Genomic DNA, 22434 nt, shown 5'->3' on the forward strand with positions numbered 1-22434 from the left:
TGCAAGGAGACACACACATCCTCAGCAGTGGTTTGGTTACTGAAGCTGTAAATGAGAATTTTGTCTTTATATTAATTCCTACTCTGATTCTAGGGAAGAACTCTCCTCTCAGGCTGGAGTAAGGGGAGAACTGAGCTCAGACACTGCCTCTTAGTTGTGGGGGCTGCAGACTGCCCCTCCCTCATGATATCTTCTCAGCTGTTTGCAAAACAGTCAGGGAGGAGGTGAAGCCCTGAGCCAGGCGGCCTGACTGTCTCTTTAAATGCTGGGGTCTGTGTGGGAGAGGGAGGGGCCGGCTCTGGAGTGCGTGAAATTCCTGGGCTCCTCCGGCAGTCTCAGGCTCAGCGCTCAGCCCTACACATCGCCTCTTGCATGCAACTCACTGAGAGGGAGAGGCAACCTGTCCTCCCCTCTCTCAGCCTCGGCATCTCCAGCCACCAAGAACCTGCTTTTCGCACCTCCAACAACCCCTCCCTTCTACCCTGCCACTCCCTCCCAGAGAGAAAGGAAAAGGAGAGAGAAAGATTCTGGAATTTGAACCTACCCAAAGAGGAAACATACCCAGCAAACTCAGTTGATTAAACATCAAACAGACATACAGACAGATCCCAAATCTTCTGTTCAACTGGAAAGGTAAGGTTTGCGGGGAAAGGAAGGCAGTCAGGGTATGAAACAACTCAAGGTTCTTGTCCGTTCTGGGAAGAGGTTGCTCCTGAGAGGGTAGAAGTTTTCAGTTGGGAGCAACCAACCTAGATTTTTTTTTTTTGAATACTGTATCCATGAGCCTTGGCTGACTGTGGAAATGGCTTTTCAACTGCCTTTCTTTTCCTTCAGTTTCTCCTGGAAGTTGGGTCCTTTTCCTCCAGATGTTGGAAAAGTCAGAGAATGTTTTAGATTTTTATCTTTTTTTTTTTTTTTTGAGTCTTTCTCCTATTTGCTTGAATTGTTAGTCTGAAATGATGTGTGCTCATCACTTCATTTTGGGCAGATACTTTTTTTTGACATTTTGTAGTCACTTCCCCCCTCATTTATTCATTTATTTATTTGGGCTGGTTAAAATGAGAAACAGAAAGGACGCTCTGAGGATCACAAGAAAACAAAATTGAATTGAGACAGGGATTTCCCTAGCTGTTGAGGAATTGAGGTGTACGTGAGTGTGTGTGTGCTTTTTTTTTTTTTTTGAGGGGGCGTGAGGAGGTGGTCCTAGAGTCTAAAAATTCAGGTTGGACTCCTGTCTTGTGAAGGTGGGCATACTTGGAGAAGGTGAAAAGGGAGTGTGTGTGTGAGTGTGTGAGTGTGTGTGTGTGTGTGCGGGTGTGTGCTCCTGTTTGGATCGGTTACAAGGGAATCTTCCTCCACTGCCTTCCATTTGTTTATATTAATGATTTAGTAGCAGGCTTGCCTGAAAACTTCCACTCTGTGTAAGCACTGTGGGTTTTGCAAGCTCTCAGTGACCTTAAAGCCTGGTTCGATGTATTGTTTTTTCCAGGCATTGTGCTGTACCCAGAGTTTCAGCTCTTTCCCTCTCTCTTTTTTAACCACAAAACTTAACTGCTTTAGAAACATCATCCTGATGACAAGGAAAAAAATGTGTCCCCCCACCCCCCATCCCTTCTTAGGCCAGTGATGTAATACCAACCTAAGGGCTCGGCTGCTTTGCAGGTGACTTACCCTGTGATTACTTGTTAAAAAAAATAAAAATTTCCCTTCCTCCATTAAATGTCTGCCTCTTTTAATTTGGATGTAGAAATATCATCATGCAATGAGAACATCATATTTTTGCTAACCATTATTGGGGTTTAGGTAAAGTAGGACTGCTCTTCTCTGATCTTTATTGTTAATACTTTTTTTTTTAATGCAAAGGTCAGAGATCATTGAGAGCTAGCTTAGGATGGAGCAAGATAGAGTCAGGGCAAATAAAAGAGCTGGTAGGACAAGAGCTGTCTTCTCCCCGCTTCCTTCGGTTCCCGCTTTGGGGAGATAGTTTTTCTTTTACCACTACAAGCCACCCCAACATTCTTCTTTCTTCCTCTCCGCTGGGTCCTGTGGATGGCCCTGGGAGGGAGAGGGGGCACTCCTTGTCACACCTGGAGGACGGTGTAGTTTTGGGGGTCAGATGACCGTTTGCCTTTGTGATGAAGGTTCCAGTGGAAATTTGAACTCCCAGCACGCTGGGTGACTTGGTACCCAGGATAGTCTATCTGGGGGCACCTGGAGGTTAGTCTGGGGAGGCTGGAGAACTGGCTCTTTATTAATTTGCCGTTCTGGGTAGAGCCTTCCTTCATCGTTCAAGGGCTTCTGCATCGCCTTTCAAGTTAAAATGGTCCCGCTGGTTATGATGGGCAAGTTTACCTAAGGGCTACTGGGTATGTGGCGGAAGGATGGAGGGGAGTGAGAGGAGGCAAGGCTGGTATTTATTTTTTAATCTTCGGGCTTAATCTGCCTAAGTCATATGGGGCAAACGATATTTCAGACGGGTGCTGGTTGTGCAGATATTCCTATTGTTTGATTTTTTGTTGTTGTTGGGGAGTGGAGTAAGGGCTCTTGGCCCATTTTCTGCAGCCTGGGGTTCATCCTGCAAGTCAGTCTTCCTTCTGGAAGGGGGGGAAAAGGCTGGACACTGGAAGTTCGCTATTAAAGTGAGCAACAGGGCTGGGTTTATTTTTTAAAAACAACCGGACTGTGCGAATGCCCTTTTCTGGAGCTTTCTGGCCCTTTCTAGTGAAATAATAATTTAAAAAAAATTGCTTCTTGAGAAGAGGAGGGGGCAGAAATTAAAGGGATTCTAGATTTTGAGAGACAGCTACGTCTTTGCTTCTCTGGTAGTTCCCTATTATTAATTATTGGGGATTTGACGGCGTTCTGGCCTCCGTTTTTGTTGATTTCATTTTAGTGCTGCGTTTCTCCTGACTATGTTGATGATTTGCTGCTTATATAAGGGAAAGGATGTATTGAGGTGGACTGATGCTTGGGGTTTTGAGATCGGCTACTGAGATTGGGTGGCGGTTGGTGTGTTTGTCGATGTGCATGGTAGGAAGGTCTTTTCTTTTGGGTGGTAGGGGATGAGGGAATGGTGGGAGAACGGTAGATGAGATGCTACAGCAAACGGGGATGTGGGGGGAGACGGAGGTGAGGTTGGAAGTCACCGGTTTGCAGAATTTCTATTCTGCACCCCCCTTTCTCTCGCTCCTGGAAAAAAAATCCATTATCTATGAAAACACATTATTCTTCAATTGGCCTTTTAGAGAAAAAAAAAGAGAGAGGGAAGGGAGGGGTTAATCTGGTGAGGGGGCTTGGTCGTAATTAGCCCACTGCTGCAAAACTGAGATACAGAAATCCATCGGCACCAGCTTTGGGGGCATGGAGAGGCAGCGGAGAGATGGGGGACGGGTTGTCAGTCTTGGATGAACAGTGGAGCGGTCGGGTTGGCGTCTGGGTATTGTGTGTGCTTGTGTCTCTGTGTGTGTGTGAAATTTTTTCACCCCACCACCAATTTCCCCCTCCATCCTCCCCCAATTCTGCCATGATCTTGCCTTCTATTTCCACACACTGCTCCCCCCACCCTAGGCGCACCTCCCCTTCCTCCAGCCCTTTCCATCTTCATGAAAAAAATTCTGATTTTGATGGCTCTGCGGCTCTTTTTTCCCTTTTCCCTTGCTTTTTTTTTTGCAACACAACAGTGGTGCGATGGCCTTTCCTACATGCCACACGGATGCAGCCTTCTGATAGGAGGGCAAAGTCGGCACATCCACACACACACTGGCATACGCTCTTGCACACACAGTCTCTGTCACATACACAGGCGCCAAGGGCTTCATTTTGCTTGGTTTCATTCCCCTTAACCTCTTTCCCCACTCTACCTCCACCATGGCTCCTTTCCCCCATCTTTGCATGGGGACTGCGGTCACGTTAGAGCCTCTTTTCCTCTCCGCAACCGCGGTCTTCTTTCTTCTCGCCATTATTCTTTCCCTAAAGCTGTCGTGTGTCGTAGTTCATGGAATTAGCATGTTGGAGAGTCTTTGTGGGAGGGGACCTCACAAGCAGGGGATTGGAATGGGGGTAGATAACATTAATAATTTTTTTAGACCAAATAAGCACCCGGTGATAATGATCCAATTTAACCATCCATGAAATATATGTTTGCGGTACATTGGAGGAAGGTTATGTGGGGGAGGCAGAGTCTGACGGGGTTACCTCCGGGGAGATTTGATGCCTGGACAGTAGAGCCACAGCCCCCTCCCCCGTACACATGTGTACACTCTCTCACACACACCAACACGCACAGCTCTGATCAGTGGGCTGTGTCGAACCTGAGGGCACTGCAGAATATCCCAGACAGTTGTGATGGTTAGTTGGGAGGATGGAACAATGTCTTTGTCCGACCCAGTTCTCCTCTCTACAGATGATGCTGGGTCTTGAAATTCTTGGTGGCCTTTGTGTTGGTTTACGGGTGGGGACTGGAAGGGTGTTTGTGTTTTGTCAAGCACCAGCGTGCCTCCAATTGGACAACATAGGATTGTCAACACTGTGCGTGTGGTTCAAGCAGGAGGCTGCCTGCCTCTTTGTGTGGTGTGGCCGTGTTTGTTGGATATGTGCGTATCCAGCCTCATACGGTGGCTCTGGACAGGTGTGGTAGTGACAGGGAAGGAAGGCAAGAAGCAGGGGTGGTCAGTGGGGAAGAGTCCTCAAGGTAGTTGAGAGGAGGGTAGAGGGGAAGAAACTGCTCCTGCCTCTAGCAGGAAGCCTCAAATGAGATCCCCACGTCCACCAAGCGAACCCGTGGGTGGGTGGCTCATGGATGACTGGTGGGCGGATACAGATTGAAGGGGGAGAAGGGGATGAGGTGGGTGAAATTGAGGGTTTTCCCTGCTGCCTTAACAGAGCCTGGGGCTGAGCTCGGGAGGGTGGTCTTGCTCCCCTGGCATCAGCCACCTCTTGGGCGGCTCGGCCTTGTTGGAGGCTGCAGCCTGAAGGAGCTGAAATCACCCTCGGCCGTGACAGCAGCCCAGCCCCTGTTTTCTCCTGGGCTCTGGCTGCCTTAACTACCGGACGCCATTTTCCCATCTTCAGCTGAAGGTGTGTCTCTCTCTATTAGTAATTATAAGTGAAATTGGAAAACATTTTGCCTAAAAGAAAAAAATCACAAAATCCTCAGAGCAAAATGCTGATGGTCTTACCTTTCCAGCGTCCCTCTCCCTTCTTGGGGCTGACCCTGAGGAGTTAGGGAGACAGGGTTACGTCATTGCCAGAGAAAGGGGGTAAATGGGGAGTAGGATGCCTTGGGGGCAAATTATTGTGCCCAATGCAGAGAAGAGATTGCTCTTGGTATCCCCCGGCTGTGTTCTCCTTACATGACCCCTCAGGTGTGGATAGGAGACTTGCAAAAGAAGAAGCATTCCTTCTAAAACCTCACTGCCTAGAAATGTGCTGGCCCGTGGTCTGCTGTGGTCCAGGACCTGCTGTGGTCCGGTTCCTGCTGTGGTCCGGGACCTGCTGGGGGAAGAACGGTTGCGCTGCAGCTCTGAGCCTTGAGGGCCAGCTCTGTTGCTCTGAGGATGAAGCAAGTGCGGTGCTGTGGCTGGGCCAGCCGCAGGTGGCCATGCTGGGCTCGGGGCAGGTTGGCCATGCTGAGCTCGGGGCAGGGACTATGGATGGGGCCCACTCCCAGCCCTTTCCTGCAGGTTGTTCCTCAAATTATACTCCTCAGAGAGACCTTTCCTGACCAGCTTTCTAAAATAGTCCCCTTACCCCAATCTCCTGGCTGCTTTCCAGCCCATGACACTGTCTTTAATTTTAATTGGTGAATCATTATTTAATATTATATTATACTATGATATATTGAAACATTTAAGATGGATCTTGTCTCTTTACCCCTCTAGAATGCAAGCTCTGAGAGGTCAAGGACTTTGTGTTCATTGTGGTGTTCCTAGTGCGTAGGACATTTCCTGACACGTAGTAGGTGCTCAACAAATGTTTGTCGATTGGAGGAAAGAACCACATGGGTTTAGTGCTGGAGTTTTCTTCTCTAGCACTTGGGGCCTGTCTTCTGGGAAGGGTGGACTTTGCCTCTGGTTGTCTTAGCCCTGCCTGAATGTCTAGATCTGCTAGAGGAATTGCAACATGCTCAACTTCAGTAGTTTAGTAGAAAGGGCTTCTCTATCCCTGGCTCAGATGACTCTGCCTCCTTTGAGATCCCTCTAATATTAGTAATCACCATTCTCATCATCATCATAGTAGTGGTAGTAATAGTCGTGATATAGCTATCATTTCTGCAGTAGTTACTATTTACAAAGTTCTCTTCCAAGTTTTTTTTTTTTACACTCAGTATCTCATTTAATTCTCCAAACAACTCAATGCAGTATACTATTATTACCTGAGGAGACTGAGACTTAAAGTTACCTAATAAAATGACAGATCGAGGATTTGAATTCAGATCTGTCTCATGCCAGAGCCCAAGCATGGGACCCTTATGTTATAGTGTTAGAGGAAAAAGGGAGATGAATCATCTGTCATCTTATTCAGTGCCCTCAAGTACAAATGACAAGATGGAGGCCCAGAGAGACTACATGGCTTTTCCAAAGTTATGCACCACGTTTGATGCAGAGACAAAACTAGAATCAAGGTTTCCTGGCTGCCAGGGTAGGGCTCTTTCTACTCCATCATGCCGCCTCGTGGGCTGTGGGCCCTTTTCCAAGGGTATTGCAGCTGCTGCTGTGGGGGCTGCCTGGGGTGCCTTCTTAGTTCTCTTTCTTCAGAGGGCAGTGAGGTCTTGGTGGGGCAGGTGGGTGGTAGGTGTGTCTCTAAGGAAGGCACACTTGCAGAGCTAGAGGTCAGGGTTTCATGGCTCGAAGAAGACTGGTGGGCTATATTCCAACTGAGTGCTGGTTAAGGTTGTCTTCTGACCTTCCTGGGGGAAGAGAAACTGGAATGGAGGAGGACCCCCATTCCAGTGGGGTGCTCAAGGTTCTCAATCCCATATAGCCCTGCCCGTCAAGGGTACTTTCAGGTCCAGCAGAGGCTCCATTCAGAGAGCCAAGCAGCTGGTATCTGGATGCTGACGACTCTGGGAGCCTGTCACTTCTCCTAGACTGGCCTAGCCTTCTTTCTCACGAAGGGAGGCATGAATCCAGACATTGGCCCCAGTGTGCTTCATTTGTGTTTCCAGAGGCTGGTTGGGGGGCATGATGTCATACAATATGGGTGAAGGCCTTCTACCAGTGTCTCTGTTCCACTCTAGGGTTGGTCTTGACCTTGAATGGGAGAAGTATTAGACATTCTAGACAAGTATGAATGTGTGTTTTTTTTTTTCAGGGTGGGGTGGGGCCAGAGAAAATTGGATTCTGAGAAGCAAGGAAGTCTTACCTTTAGCCAAGACCTTGAAGCAGAGCATGAATGCATTTCTGCATGACCTTGAGATGGTGTAGCCAGACGCCCTGGTGTGGGGAGACAGTGTCTGTTTAGGCCTTTGTCCTAGTGTAATTAGTAACTCTCAAAAGTGTCCCGGTTTGGACGATAAAATATATGGCCATCCTTCTTTAAGATGACATCACACACTTTCTCTTAAAGGAATAGAGAGAGGAAGGGGGCATACTAGAGACAGAAATCCAATTTTAGGGCAGGAAGGTGACTGAGAGTACAGCCTTTCCCCAGCTCTACTTTCACTTACCCCCACTTTCTGAAGGATAAAAACCTGGATCTTCTGAGTATTCCTACTACCAGCATGACTACTACTTCTCTCTCAACTACTCTTACTCCCATCCAAGAACTAACCAGGCCGGACCCTGCTTAGCTTCCGAGATCAGATGAGATCGGGCATGTTCAGTGTGGTATGGCTGTAAACCTAACTACTTTTACTAAAGCTTCTATTGGCCAATATTTGAGACCTGACTATGGGCCAGATACTATGCTAAGCACTTGACATGCATTATCTTACATAATCCTCCAACAATCCTGTGAGGTGGGTACTGTTATCATCTCTGTCTTACAAATGAAGTAACTGAAGCCTAAGGAGGTTAAGTAACATGTCCAAGGCCACTCAGGTAGGAAGTGATGACATCGTGATTCCAACCCAAAGGGCCTGGCTCTGCTCTGAAGCCTCTGGTCTTAACCACTGTTTCGTACCACCTCCATGGGCCTGTCCTCTGGTTCCGCAAGTCTGGAAACTTGATTCTAAGAGCTGGCCCATTTGCCAGGCAGTCAGCTGACTCACAGCTCTGGGACTTGCTGAAGGTGCTGCTGTCAGTTAGAGGCATTTCAGGCTTAGGAGGAGGGGGCTGCTGGTTGTAGCACTGCTGCTTAGGAGTAATGCTGCTGGTTGTCTTTTGCATGGCACTAAGGAAACTCTGTTTCCCAAGGTGTCCCCGTTACCTTCTTCCTTGCTTCATGCACCTTGTCTGAGGAGGAAGTTGAGGTGATTTGGGATGGTGATAGGTGGGCAGAAGGTAGAGAACCTGAAGCCTATTGTCTCTGCTTTGCTGTGTGGCCCTACACCTGCATGGGACAGCCACACTCCCCATGGCCCTTGCAGCAGGGACTGGCCCTCAGTGTGAGATTTCAGTGAAAGGACAATTATCCAGCACCTGCTTTGAGCAGGGCATCATGCTCTGCTATTTTTCACTTAGGTGGGTAGTGTCCTCATTTATCTGTTGAGGAAACTGGTGATCAGAGGGGTTAAATTGCTTTTTTAGGATTACACAGTGAGATCCTGGGTCCACACTTGGGTCTGAATCCAGGGACTCTGCACCACCCTCCATCCTGAATCATGGAGAAGAGGAGCTGGGAATTGGATCATCTAAAACTGGGGGTAAAAGAGGAAATACTCTAGACAGAGGTCTTCCAATCAGCTCCTGAGGTCTGGATAGGAACTCTGGGGATCATCATCCTTATCAGCCACCTCTAGGCCTGCCTCTACCCCACACCCACAGGGGAAGACACCTGCTGACCCCTGAGCTGGAGGGGTGCTGGTTCTGGCCTGGAGAGAAGGAGGAGATGGGATCATGCACAGCCTCACTGGTGGAGGTGGGATGTTCAGAAGGAGTTAACTCCTTCCCCCCGTGGAGCAGGAACATGTGCACTGACAACATCCCCCTACATCTGTGTCACAGGATAAAGGGTGGGAAGGGATGCCAGGTCTGCTGCCTAGATACAGGCAGGGAGGATGCATGGAGGGAATGAGCGGGATCCCCCAGGCTGGAGGACTCCAGGGAGGAAGAAGGAACTTTTTCTTGGTGGAGAGGCAGGGAATAGGAGAAGAACAGTTTTCTGACTGAGAGGATGGTCTGCAGCCCCCAGGCTGAGCTGCATCAGCTTCATTGCAATCCCATTGAAGACTGTGTTTATTTTTTCCAATAACGTGTTAATTAAACATCGATTTCTGGGTGGAGGAAAGGGAATTGGATTGCCAGAGCTAAATGGAGTGAGGCAAATGGGGAGCGGATGAGAGGGGCCCCAAGCTGGAGTCAGCATTCTCCAGTGGCACCCCAGGAGGGTCGGAAGGGAACTAGGGCTGCCTCTTCCCCTGGCTCCAAATTTGGAATTGCCAACTCTCCCAGAGCCTTCAGGAGGCACCTTTCCTACTTCTTGGGTGCCAGGGCAGGTGGAGAGGGCTCTTTGCTGAACCCCGGTTCAAGGAGGGAGGAACAATTATTCTCCACCTTCCTCAGCATCTTTGGTTTATAGGGACTGTGTACCCAGTCTCGTGTTCAGCATGTGACATATATCTGTTCTTTGTTTTTTTGTTTTTGTTTTTGTTTTTGTTTCTGTTTTTTTTTTTTCTTTTTTTAGACAGAGTCCTGCTCTTGTTACCCAGGTTGGAGTGCAGTGGCTTGATCTTGGCTCACTGCAATCTTTGCCTCCTGGGTTCAAGGGATTCTCCTGCCTCAGCCTCCCAAGAAGCTGGGATTACAGGCATGTGCCACGACATGCAGCTAATTTTTTTGCATTTTTAGTAGAGACAGGGGTTCACCATGTTGGCCAGGTTGGTCTTGAACTCCTGACCTAAGGTGATCCACCTACCTCGGCCTCCCAAAGTGCTGGGATTATAGGCATGAGCCACCGCACCTGGCTTGGTTTTTAAAATAAACATGGGGGAGGGCGCTTTTATATTCCTACTTTGGAGATGTGGAAACTAAGGCTTAGAGAAGTAACAAGTTCAAGGTCAAAGAGTTGGCAAAGTTTCACAAGAAAAGGGGTCCTAGAGGAGTTGAAAATATCTGAGGTTGGAAGAACAGCCACCTAGAGTCCCAAGCCCCTTTAAAGGGAAAAAAAGAAAAAAAAATGAAGCATCCAGTAGTAACAAAAAGAACCATTTGATATTTTCTCATTGGCTAAGATTGACTGAGCTGCGGCTGCATTAAGTTAAGTGCTTTGCATATGAAGTTGGGAGGATTCAGTGAATAAGTGTTAGGCAATCATTCTCATTGTACAGGTGAGGAAAGTGGAGCTTGGGGAGGTTAACTATCTTGCCTGTGGTCGCGGAGTTGGTAAATGGTGGAGCTGGAATAAATTTCTGTAAAAAGGATGTTGAGACCTCTACAGCTGTGTTCTATTGTCCCATATACACTGAGGACATAGACACTGGCTCAGGAAGTCTCCCATGACTTTTAGGAAATAAAGATGTGGAGATCTCAGGATGGACCCTCTGGCTAGATCCTGGGCCCCATAAATCCCAGGGTCTTGCAGTGTAGACTCTATCATCCCTTCCTTTCTCAGCCCAGGGCAACTCAGGCCCAGCCTCTGGTGGAGAAAAGCCTGTTTTGGGGTGTTTGTGGTGGTTGGAGCTGGGTGATGAGTATAAGTTCGAGCTGTAGTTCTCAAACTTGCTGCATATTGAAATCACCATATTAAAATTCCAAACCCATGCTGCACCTCACACCAACTAAATTAGACTCTTTAGGGACAAGAGCCTGTCCTCGGTGTATTTTAAAGCTTCCAGGTGATCCCACCAGGCTTGCTAACTGATAGTTTGGAACAGCCTCTCCTGCAAAGCAGGTGTTGGGAGGCTGGCATCTCTTCCAGAGTTAGGTAAGTGAGGAGGTAATTGGTCACACACATGTAATATCCAGTGGGGCAATGTTTATAGTGTATTGATCAGTTTTCTTCTCATTAGAATAACAGCTTTCAGACTTCAATATGCCTCGAAATGCCTAGGGAGTTTTTACAAAACGGGTGTCTGCAGGCCCCACCTATAGACCTAACTTAAAAGTTCTGAGGTGGGGCCCAGGAATCTGCATGATAAGCAAGCATCTTCTGTGGCCAGGTGAGGTGGAGATCTCTAGGGGTAGCCCCGGGTCTCCTTTGTTCCATGCACTTGTGAAGTCCTCTTTCCTTGGAAGGGAGTGCAGGCTGAGGACATGGGTTGCCATGGTCACCTGTTGCTCTGTGAGGTTTGGTCTCCTTTGCTCAGGCCTGGCTATCCATTGCTGACAAAGAAAGCTGGTTTGCCTGGCCTGGGTCCCTGCTGCCCACTGCAGTGACTCTTGCTTAGTGCCTTGTGTGTGGGCAGCCCTCAGGGAGGAGGGGATGATCCCAACTTAGAAATTCGGCAGACTGCCTTCTCAGTTTACAAAAAAAATCAGAGTAAATCTCCGCACAACTTGAGTGTTCAGGAGCCTGTCAGCAGCAACCATCCTGAGTCTTCCCCCTGGGATTGGTGAAACAGCTACTTTGGGGCTCATTTTAAATTTTTCTTCTAAAGCTGTCAAAGAATAGAGAATAGTCGGAGACTCTCAGAGCTGGAAGGGACCTGGTTGATCACTATGCCAATGCTAATATTCTATTCACTTTTTTATTCATTTTTTCATCCAGCAGATATTTATTAAACACCTATTATATGCAGGCACTATACCAGGTGCTGGGAATACAGCCACCATCAAGAGAGACGTTTAGTTTATCCCTGATAGAATTTAAGCTTAGGTGGAAGGGCAAGCAGTAGACAACACAAGTATGTCTATAATTACACATTATGATGAGTGTTCTGAAGGCAAAGTGTTGGGGGGCACTGAGAATTAGAGAGACCTAATTTAGAATGATGGGGCCGGGGGGGACAATGATAGCTAAAATTCGTTGAGCACTCACTGTCTGCAGGCCCTGCTGCAAGGGCTTCACAAGTATCACCTCATTTAATTTTCACAATGAGTCTTGGAGAAGAGCTAATGTTATTATTGTTGCCTTGTTACGGAAGAGGGAACTGATACATGGAAAGGTGCCCAGTCTGGAACTAAAACCAAAGCTTATAAGGCTCTCCTACACTTAACATCCCACCAAGATGTTTTTGCTGAGAACTGAAGGACAGATGGGGGTCAGAAAAAACAGAGAAATTAGGAAAGTACTGATAATCCTGGCCACGTGTGGAGCTCTTGGATGCTAGGCACTGTGCAAAACACTTTATCAAAATTATCTTTTTTTTGAGATGGAGTTTCGCTCTTGTTGCCCAGGCTGGAATGCAATGGCACGACCTTGGCTCACCGCAACCTCTGCCTGCCGGGTTCAAGCGATTCTCCTGCCTCAGCCTCCCGAGTAGCCGGGATTACAGGCAGTGCCACCAAGCCCAGCTAATTTTTTTGTAGTTTTAGAGTAGAGACGGGGTTGCTCCATGTTAGTCAGGCTGGTCTCGAACTCTCAACCTCAGATGATCCACCTGCCTCGGCCTCCCAAAGTGCTGGGATTACAAGTGTGAGCCACTGCGCCTGGCCTATCAAAATTATCTCACCACATCCTTTCAGCAGCTAGGATAAGTAGGAATTCTTATCCCTTTTTTGCAGGTGAGGAAAACAAGTTTTTGGGAGGTTCAGTGACTTTCGATAGGAAGCAGCTGGGTGTGGCAGAGCTGAGTCTGGAGCCAGGGCCTCTTGTCTCTGGGCTTCTGTCTGTGCGATGGCACAGTTCCCAGGCGGTGGACATCTCTGCATCCTGCCTGGACATCACCTGCTGGGTAATGCTAACAGTGGCAGGTTGGGAGGCAAGGAGGATCCCCCACAGTCCATTGGCCTCTTGTTCTGGGCCTGGGAGAACCCAGAATAAGGATGAAACAAAGGACATTTTTAGGGCATGCCGGCCCCTCTGTGCTGAAAGGAAGCTCCATTTTTCTTCCTTCTGGCAAGAACCATCAGGCCAGCCCTCTTCCTGGTCTGCTGGCCCTGGAAACCATAGGAAATGACTTTTTCAGGTAATACCCTCCATTGCCTTTTTTCTCTCCTCTTCCCTTTCATCCCTAGTTGCTAATTAGTGAGATGCTTGTTACTTGCAGTTTTGTGTCTCACCCTCTGCGTGGTGCCTACTGGAACACCGTCCCTGCCTGCTCACCCAAGTTGTGTGGTCCCCTGGCCCAACTGAGCTGACCAGTAGATATGAGTGTAGGTAGGAAGAAGTACAGGGACTTAGTTATGAACTCTGTCTAGAGCCAGGAGAAGGAGGCAAGAAGGTGAAAAAAGAGAAAGGAGATGTGTCAATGGGGCATGATAAAATATTAAATTCCTGAAAGATTTGCCAGGCTGTGGAGTTCATTTCTTTCATATCCATTCCCTGTCCTGCAGGTGAGTGAGTCTGCACATGGGGACAAGTGCCCTGTGAGATAGAGGTTCCTCTATGTTCTGACTGAAATCTCTTCTGGGGTTGAAGGGCTGGTTCTGGCAAGGGGAGAAGCTAGAAGTGGGCAGGCTGGCTTTCTGTCTGTTTTTCTTCAGGTCTTGGGGTAAAGGGAGCTGCCTCCATACTGGGCTCTGATTCTGATGAGACTAACATTTGAAAGCAATAGCTTGACTCTACAGATTTCTGAAATCAAGATAGAAAAGGGAAGGTGGGGAAGCTTTCTCCAAGAAGGGGCGGATGTGTGGGAAGTAAGAAGGTTGCCTCGTGTGTGGGTTGTAGAGTTTGGATGACAGTCACTTTTTTCTTTTTTTGTACATGTAGTTATTTATTTATTTTACAACAATTAACTCCTTACAAATGTGAGTTGATGATTTTCTTATTACAAAAGAATATATGTTTGTTATAGAACATTAAGAAAACACCAAAAACAAAAATAAGTCACCTATAAATCTCCCCGCCAGAGATAACCAATGGGAGAATTTTGATATCTATCATTCCAGCTTAATTTCTAAGCATCTGCAATCCAGGGTGTGTTATTTTGTTTTTAAAGAAGTTCATTCACTCATTTAACAAGTACTAATTGAGCGCCCACTCGATGCCAGGCACTGGAATCGCATTTTGGAAGCTGTCACACTAGCCTGATTTTTCACATAAAGATGCATCACGAACACTTTTCCACAACAGCCACTCATGTCTTTGAGCTTCCAGATTTAGCTTTTGGGTGTAATGAGGCAGTTGGCAAATTTTGGCATCTCAAGTCTTATGTCTTAAGAGGGAAGGAAACACTGCAGGGCTTCTCTCTCTTTGGCGTCTATGGCAGTACCATATTAGACTCCTGGGGAGAAAATGTGTCTTTTTACTCAGAAAATAAGAAAGGGAGAGAAGCTGTTTTAGACAGTGGGAAAGACTCTAACCTTTTATTTAATATTGGCATCTGGCATTTCTCCAAATGAGAGGTTTAGAGAGGGAAGGTTCCATTTTCCTCACAGAATCTTGACTCCTTAGAGAGTGCATAGAAATGTAAAGCCTACGGCTAGCTCACCTCCAGCGTAGAGATGAGGACCAGGAGTGGCTAGATGACTTGTCCAGGGACACACATGTGGTTGACAGCAGAGCTGTGTCTGGAGCCTGGGGAGCTGAACTCGGGAGTTGCGCAGGTAGTTGGGGCAGATTTGGTAAAAAGTGGTCCAGCCCTTGTTGGGTGGATGGAGGAACCCTGCTGGTGTTGCTCGAGTTTGGATGCTGTGCTTAAAGGAGGTTTATGATACAGATTTGATTTCTTCATCTCTAAGATGTACATCTGGGGCTGTATAGAGGACTGAGGAGTGAGAGAGAAGAAGGGAATGCCTTCTGCAAAGCCACTGCTATACACGGACCAAGCTGGTTGAGCTGGCACTGTGTGGGCTTCCACAAATTCAATTCTGCAAGTATCTATTGGACACTTCCTTTGCCCAGGGCATCGCATTTAGTGCTAGGAATACAGAGAAGAGTAATGGTTGACATTCTTTAGTGGAGGATGATATGAATGTACATAATCACTGCAGGAGGCCTCGATCTATTATAGGATAGAGGGAACCCAGGGGTTTCCATGGAGGGAGTAATGACCTCCTGCCAGTGAAGGGAGTGTGAAGAAGTCTTCCCCAAGGAGGTGGAATTTAAAGAATATCAGCAGATGTGGAGAGAAGGACTAAGGATGACAGGACAGGGAAGTAGCATGATGAAAGGAAAGTAATGGAGAGATTCCTCCAAATACACAGGGGATCAAAACTTCCAGCACATGGGTGGAGGGCTGAGTAAGAAATGAGGCTGAAAGGGTATGCTGAGGCAGGGTTTTGAAGAACCTGGAATGGTAGGAGATTCAGTTAGGATGATCCCTATTGTAAGAATCCTAACTTAATCTGAATCCATTGAGGAATTTGTAGGGGATGGGGTTCACATGAGTAAAATTTCAGGTGATGGACCTCATCTTTGGGTCAGTTAGGGGTGCCTGATATAATCTCAGCCTAGGCTGGCTCTGCTCATGGGAGTGAAGTGGTCTGCAGCTTGAGAGCTCACACCAGCACACCTCACAATGAAGATCTGGAGAGAATGGCTTGTCCACCAGCCACTGAACAAAATTCTCAGGCTTTATTTTGGTTGGACCAACATGGATCAAATATCTGTCTTTGGACCAATCACAATGGGACGCTCCTGTAGCTAGACCATGGGTGGGGACTAGAGTGGACCTGGGGAGATGCAAGAGAGTGAACACAAGCATTTGGACTTTAGTCTGTGTGTCCTTGGATCATGGTATGTATGGGTGCATGGGGTGGCTTGTTCATCTTTGTGGTAGTAGAACTCCAGGGGTGGTAATGTCCCTGGATTTGGCAGAATCAGGGACAGGAAGGACACTGCCTGGTTGACACTGGCTCTACTGTCTCAGCAGAAGCCACCAAGCTGGGCCATAGAGCCAATTCCAGAATCTAGTCCATGGAGGTACATTTGACGCATCTTGGCATTGGGCAGGAAGGAGGAGAGGCAGAGTGAAAGGGTGACAGTAAAGGACCCAGCCAGTCTTCGTTGGTCAATGTTGTTCTCCTATGGTTTTCATCACTCTTCAGAGAAAAGAGGCTAAGAATCTTTTAGGGGATACTGAGGGTTGGTGCTTTCTGCAAAATACCTCTAAAAGGCCTTGTGGCTTCCCAGGCAGAGCCTGAGGTGCAGGAACCTGAGTTCATGCTTTATGGATTTGAGTCTTTTATTCTTTTTGCAGCGTGTACATGCATAGCTCCTCTAGGATTGGCTTTGATTGATAGTTGCCTTTGCAACATTACCATTTCCTCAGGGATCTGATGTCTTCAGAATTGCTGCGCTGGTTTCCATTTGTATTTAGTGGGCCCTCACTGGGCGGTTATGCGCTCTGGACTGTGTTTGGAGAATTAATTTGCTTTATGCCTCAAAGTCAATAGGACGCTTTTTGTTTCTGCTCCTTGAAATGGACGTAGAAGCCTTTTTAATAGGGGGTCCTCTGCCTGAGCTGGCAAAAGAGGGCTTTTCTGACTTGGTGATTTTCCTCCTGTGTGTGGATCTGTTGGGGTGGCTGAAAACTAAGCTGCAGTAGGGGAGATAAAAGGGACAGGATAGTGGTGGGAACATGATGCTCCCTGATTTCAGATGGTCACACTGCTCTAGCTGGCTTTTGGGAGAGCCCTAGACTTGGAAGAAAGGGGATGCTGGCAAAAAAAGCTTTGATTATCAGCTTTGTCATTCCTAAGCCATATGAACCTTAACACTTGGCTTTTAAATTTCAGAAAACAGTCATGGAATACCTGCATGCCAGGACTATCTTGGACATGTGCATGCTTCTTTTTTTTGAAGTAGCCCTAAGGTGACAGCATGACTCTCAGAGTTATCGAGGGGCTACTTTGTGCATGGACTGTGCCCAAGCTTTTCATGTGCTGTTCAGATCGTCATGAAGCCCCATGAGGCAGGTATTAGGGTCTTCACTTTACGAATGACAAAAACAGAGGCTCTGACAGGTTAAGTAATTTGCCCAAGATCTCTTAGCAAGTATGTGAGGTGTAAATCTGAGAGATGTTTTGGTGGTGTTTTTTTTTTTTTTTTTTTTTTTTTCCCTCAAAGCTTGCAATGCTCTGGGTTTCAAGATGTGGAGGGAAAAGCATGAGCTTTGGGGTCACTCATGCAGACTTGGGTAGGTAACTCCCTGCTTTTTGTTTACTAGTTGAGTGATTACCTCCTGGGTCTACATGCCATTCAGAGGTAATACCATCATCTTTGTAGTTGGGGATGGCTTAGAATCAAGTGACCTGTGCAAGGCCATCTAATCTAGTAGTTGGTGCAGCCAGGATTGGTACCCACATGGTCTGATGTCAGAATCCACACTCAACACTTCACATCACTCTGGTTCTGGTATATAGGAGCTGAGGCCACAGTAATAACGATGGCCAAATTCTGCTAATAGGAAGTCTTTGCTTCTGGTGATGGATGGAGCAGGCATGGAGATTTTCTTTTCATTTTTCTCTTTCCTTCCTAATAACCTCTACCAGGGTTTTCTTGGAAGCAGGAGCTGAAGAAGTGAGAGTCAGGGCTAACTGAACTATTAGGATTTTAGTTTTTTTTTTTTTTTTTTTTTTGAGGTTGGGTGGGGATGTGGGATAGGTTGAGGCAGGAGGTACGACAACTCATCAGATAGCTGAGTGGAATATGCTAGAAGCTTTCATGTGTACTGTGGAGGAAGGGGAGTCCCTATGTAGAGTTGGGAAATTTGAGCTCTAATTACAACTTCACTACCAATTCACTGTATGCTCTTTAACTTTTCTAAAATGAGTATTCGGTAAATTAACACATAGGGAGCACTCGGGCCATGTGACTGTCCTCCACATACTCCTGCACAGCTAATATTGTCACCCTGGCTTTAGAGATGGAGAAACAGGATGGATTAAATGGCTCATGGCTCCTCAGCTAGTAAGTGTTATATCCGGGACCAAAAACAGGACTGCAGGATTCAAGGTTTTTCCCCTATAGGATACTCGTGTTTAGAAAAACTTGCCCTTTCTACATACTTTGCAGACTCTTAAAAGATTGTAGTCTAACTCCTTTTCCACCCCATGACAGTTGGGGAAACTGAGGCTTAGAGGTCAAGTGATTTGATGAAGATTCCACAGTGTGAGGAGCCATCTGAGATCAAGGTCATGGGATCTCCAGGTCAAGGTTACCTCCCGCCTGGAGTGCAGATGTGATTCCAGGGAGGGAACTGGAAAGACTGATAGGGCATTAGGGATACAGTACTGTGTTTAGAGCCTGATTTCTGGCTCGTTGGAAGACTGGGGGGCAAATCAGGAAACCAAGGCAGAAGCCTATGTGCAAGAGCTAGACAATCACTTTGGGGTCAGATGCCATTGAAAATTGGGCAACAAGGACAATTGCAGATCTTGTAAGTAGGTGGAGCTCTGCCTACAGATGGGGGAAGGTATAGGCTGCTATGTTCATTGAGTTCTTGGCAGTGTGGTTATTATAATTTGGATTTCTTAAGGCCTAAGACATAGACTTTGGAATCAGAGCAGCCAATTGTGAATGCAGGTGAGTTGTGTGTGTGCAAACTTGGGCAAGTAATTTCCCCTCTCAGAGTCTCAGATTTGTCATTTACAAAATAGGAATGGCATCATACCTACCCTACAGATTCCTACAGATTGGTTGGGAATATTGAGGAGTTGTCAGTAAATTATCTACTTTAGTGCTCTCAGAATGATGTCTGGCCTGGACCTCTCGCCAGACTCACTTTGTGTATGCATCTGCTTGATCACCATCTCTACTTGTGTGTCTAATTCTAATTCAAATCAAATCTTTCTTGCTTTAACATCTTTTGATTTTACCTCCTGCCCCAATCTGCTCCTCCCAGACTTCTCTATTTTAGAAATAGGCAACTCCACCCACCTAGTTGCTCAGACCTAACAGACTTAGAACAGTTTTCAACTCCTTTCTTGCTCTCACATCCCACATCCAATCTACCAGCGAATCCTGTCAGCTCTGCCTTAAAAATGGACCTGGAATATGACTATACTTCTTACCTCTGTGGTCCAAGCCGCCCCCACCACCACTTGCCTAGATGTCTGCAGTGACCTCCTTACTGTGCTCCTGCTCCCACTCTTGACTCTGTGCATTTGTTTCTCCACTCAGCAGGCTGGAGTGATCCTTTAATAAGTAGGTCAGATCATGTTATTCTGCTCAAAACCCTCTGCTGGCCTCCTGTTCCACTCTGAGTAAGCCCCAAGGTCTTCACAACCACCTGCAGTGTCCCCTGGGCCTGGCCCTGGCACCCAGCAGGGCACCCTGCCCTTCTGCCTCCTCTTCCATTCTTTTGCCTCCTCTGACTCAGCCATGCTGGCCTCCTTGATGCCCCTTAAACTCTCTGATCCCAGTCCCACCTCCAAGCCTTTGTCCCGGCAATTTTCCGGGCCATTTTTTTTTTTTCTTTTTTTGAGATGGAGTCTTGCTCTATCGCCCAGGCTGGAGTGCAGTGGTGCAATCTCGGCTCACTGCAACCTCCACTTCCGGGTTTGAGCAATTCTCCTGCCTCAGCTTCCCAAGTAGCTGGGACTACAGGCATGCGCCACCACACCTGGATAATTTTTGTATTTTTAGTAGAGATGGGATTTCACCATGTTGGTGAGGCTGGTCTCAAACTCCTGACTTCAGGTGATCCATCCTGGCCAGTTCATGTTCCCAGGTCTGTGCATAGATGAGCCTCATTGTGGAAGTCTCCCCCAACTACACTTTCCACAACAGCACTTTCCTCCCCCAGCACTCTGGCCGTCTTTACCGTACTTCGTATTCATAGCCCTTGCCACCATCTGATGTATTACACATGTGTTTATTTTGCTTATCACTTGTCTCATCTGAATAGGGTCTCATCACCCTGAAGGCTGGTTGGGGCTTTATCTGGTTCACAAACAGCACCTTGTACATGGTGAGCACTCAGTGAACACCTGCTGAATGAACAAATACCTTTCCTTCCCTCTTCCACAATTGAGGCACATTGTTATATTGGGCCACTTCTTGCCTAGTCCTTGAGGGCCAAATGAGAATGTCTCACCCTCCTATCCTCAATTCTCTTTCAGGAACTACCTTCCACAGACAAAGCCTGGAACTTTCTCATTTTGAACAGGAATACCTGTGCCATGTGCATTGCAAAATAACAACACAAACTAGAAAACAACAAAATTCAGAAAACAGAGAAATTCATAGAAAAGAAAATGAAGATCACCTGGAATTCCACCTCCCAAAAAGAACCACTGTGACAGCCGATGCCCATCTTTCAGGCTTTCCTCTAAGTCACAGATTTCTTCTCGGGAGAGGATTGGGAAGAACATTATACAAATGAGCATATCATTGAGGAAGCTGGTGACAGAATGACAATGACAACCAGCAGTGTTGTCTGATAGTGGTGGGACTGGGAATTGGAAGAATGCAGCTTGTGTCAGTTACCTTTATTTATTTATCTATCTATTTATTTATTTATTTATTTGCTTACTTAATTACTTACTTACTTGCTTACTTACTGAGTCTCACTCTGTTGCCCAGGCTGGAGTGCAGTGGTGCGATCTTGGCTCACTGCAACCTCTGCCTCCCAGGTTCAGGCGATTCTCGTGCCTCAGCCTCCCGAGTAGCTGGGATTACAGGTGCCCACCACCACACCTGGCTAATTTTTGTATTTTTAGTAGAGATGGGGTTTCACCATGTTGGCCAGGCTAGTCTCGAATGCCTGGCCTCAAGTGATCCACCTACCTTAGCCTCCCAAAGTGCTGGGATTACGGGCATGAGCTGCTGCCCCCACCCAGTGACTCTCTTTTATATATGAAAGGAAATCGATTTGTTTCTAACCAGGTAAGGGTCCTACATAAGGGAAGACAATGAAATTTCCTCAGAAAAGTACAAGGAAAATTCATTTTCCCTTATTTTTCAAAGCATCTGCTTGGATAGAGCTGTAAAACCAGAAGAACTGTGTGTTTCATTACAAGCAAATTCACAACTGGTGGGGTGTGGGGCTGGGCCAGGGGGATGACCATTGGTGAAGGACTAACTTACATGTTTCCGAAGCTTTACACGTGGTAGTTAACTCATTGCCTTCTCATGGTGATCTTGTGAGGTGGACATCATGAGTTGCATTTTACAGACAGAGCATGGAGGCTGAGAGAGGTTTTATGGCTTCCCTTGGTATACCCCTTTACAAGTGTGATTTGAACCTAGACTGACTCCAGAGCCTGTATTTGTGACTGTGATGAAACATGCTTCAGAGCAGTCAGAACGGAGGGACAGATGGGCCAACGTGGAAGTGCATTTGATGAGGCTGTGGGAGGAGGCTGAGACCTTCCCAGGGAGGACTCCTGCAGGCATTCGCCTCCGCTGCCATAGTCCCTTTCCCATAGCTCCCCACCCTGATCTAGAGTTGCTTGGCTGTGTGGCCAGATAGACTGGGAAAGCCTGGTTTCATCTCTTTGGCTTGGAAGTTTCCTTCTAGACATGTCTAGGGCTGGTGTGATGGAGGTGGGAATGTGGGAGTGGTGCCACCAGTGTGATTGAATGAGGAAAATCTTGAGATGGAAATGATGGGGGAACCAAGCAGACACCTAGGTCACTCTTTAGCGCAGGGCCTCTTGTGGCAAGTACCGCCATGCCGATGGGTCAGAGTTCCAGAAACTGGGATGAGCAGGGGATATTAAATCATCCCTTCCCCTCTTTGAGCTGTGTGCCAGCTCCTGGGTATCTGGCCCTGGTGAGGGGGGGAGGGTGGTCTGTTGCACTCATTGAGATCATGCCAGCTGGGCCAGTGGACTGAGGTACAAAATCCTGGTATTCCTGTGTGGGACTGCCACGAGGCCCCTTTGGAGAGATCTGAGCTATATCCCTGCCCCCTTCGGCTGCCCGAAAGTGTGTGTGTGTGTGTGTGTGAGAGAGAGAGAGAGAGAGAGAGCGAGCATACATGTGTGCAAGTGTGTAAGTGCAGGGTGTATGTTGTCAGGATATTGTTACACTGCCTAAGGGCAGGAGATGGCTCCTGGCTATTAATACTGCTCAGATGTTAAACTGATACGGGCACTCAGATCTTGTCCATAGAGTGAGGAGATGCCTGTGGTGTCATTGACACTCCTGAATTTTGAAACCTGTCTGGGAAGGAGGCAGAGAGGGACTCAACTCAGGTAGTGGTACAGGGCTTGGGGTGGGGTGCTTATTTATGCTTTAGCTGGATAGGAGATACTGAACTCACCATTGCTCTGCAAAAATAGCATCTCTCCGTTCTGTTTCTCAGAGAAAAAGAAGACTTCTTGGATTTCATTCAATTCAACAAAT

At 47.2% G+C, this 22434-nt stretch overlaps 1 protein-coding gene across 34 annotated transcripts in view; it reads left to right on the forward strand.

Moving 5' to 3' along the window:
• Nucleotides 1-331: 331 nt before the first annotated feature.
• The window catches only part of NRXN3 (neurexin 3), a 1705132-nt gene continuing 1683029 nt past the window's right edge, over nt 332-22434 (forward strand). For 31 of the 34 annotated variants that reach the window (XR_010130801.1, XR_010130802.1, XR_010130803.1 and 28 more), the window contains exon 1: nt 341-633. The gene's annotated coding sequence lies outside the window, so the exon portion shown is untranslated. Of the gene's footprint in view, nt 634-22434 lie in introns of all 34 variants that reach the window. The other 3 variants (XM_055361100.2, XM_019009962.4, XM_031001718.3) reach the window with 1 other exon arrangement.

This window comes from Gorilla gorilla, chromosome 15, assembly GCF_029281585.2.
Source record: "Gorilla gorilla gorilla isolate KB3781 chromosome 15, NHGRI_mGorGor1-v2.1_pri, whole genome shotgun sequence".
Lineage (NCBI taxonomy): Eukaryota > Metazoa > Chordata > Mammalia > Primates > Hominidae > Gorilla > Gorilla gorilla.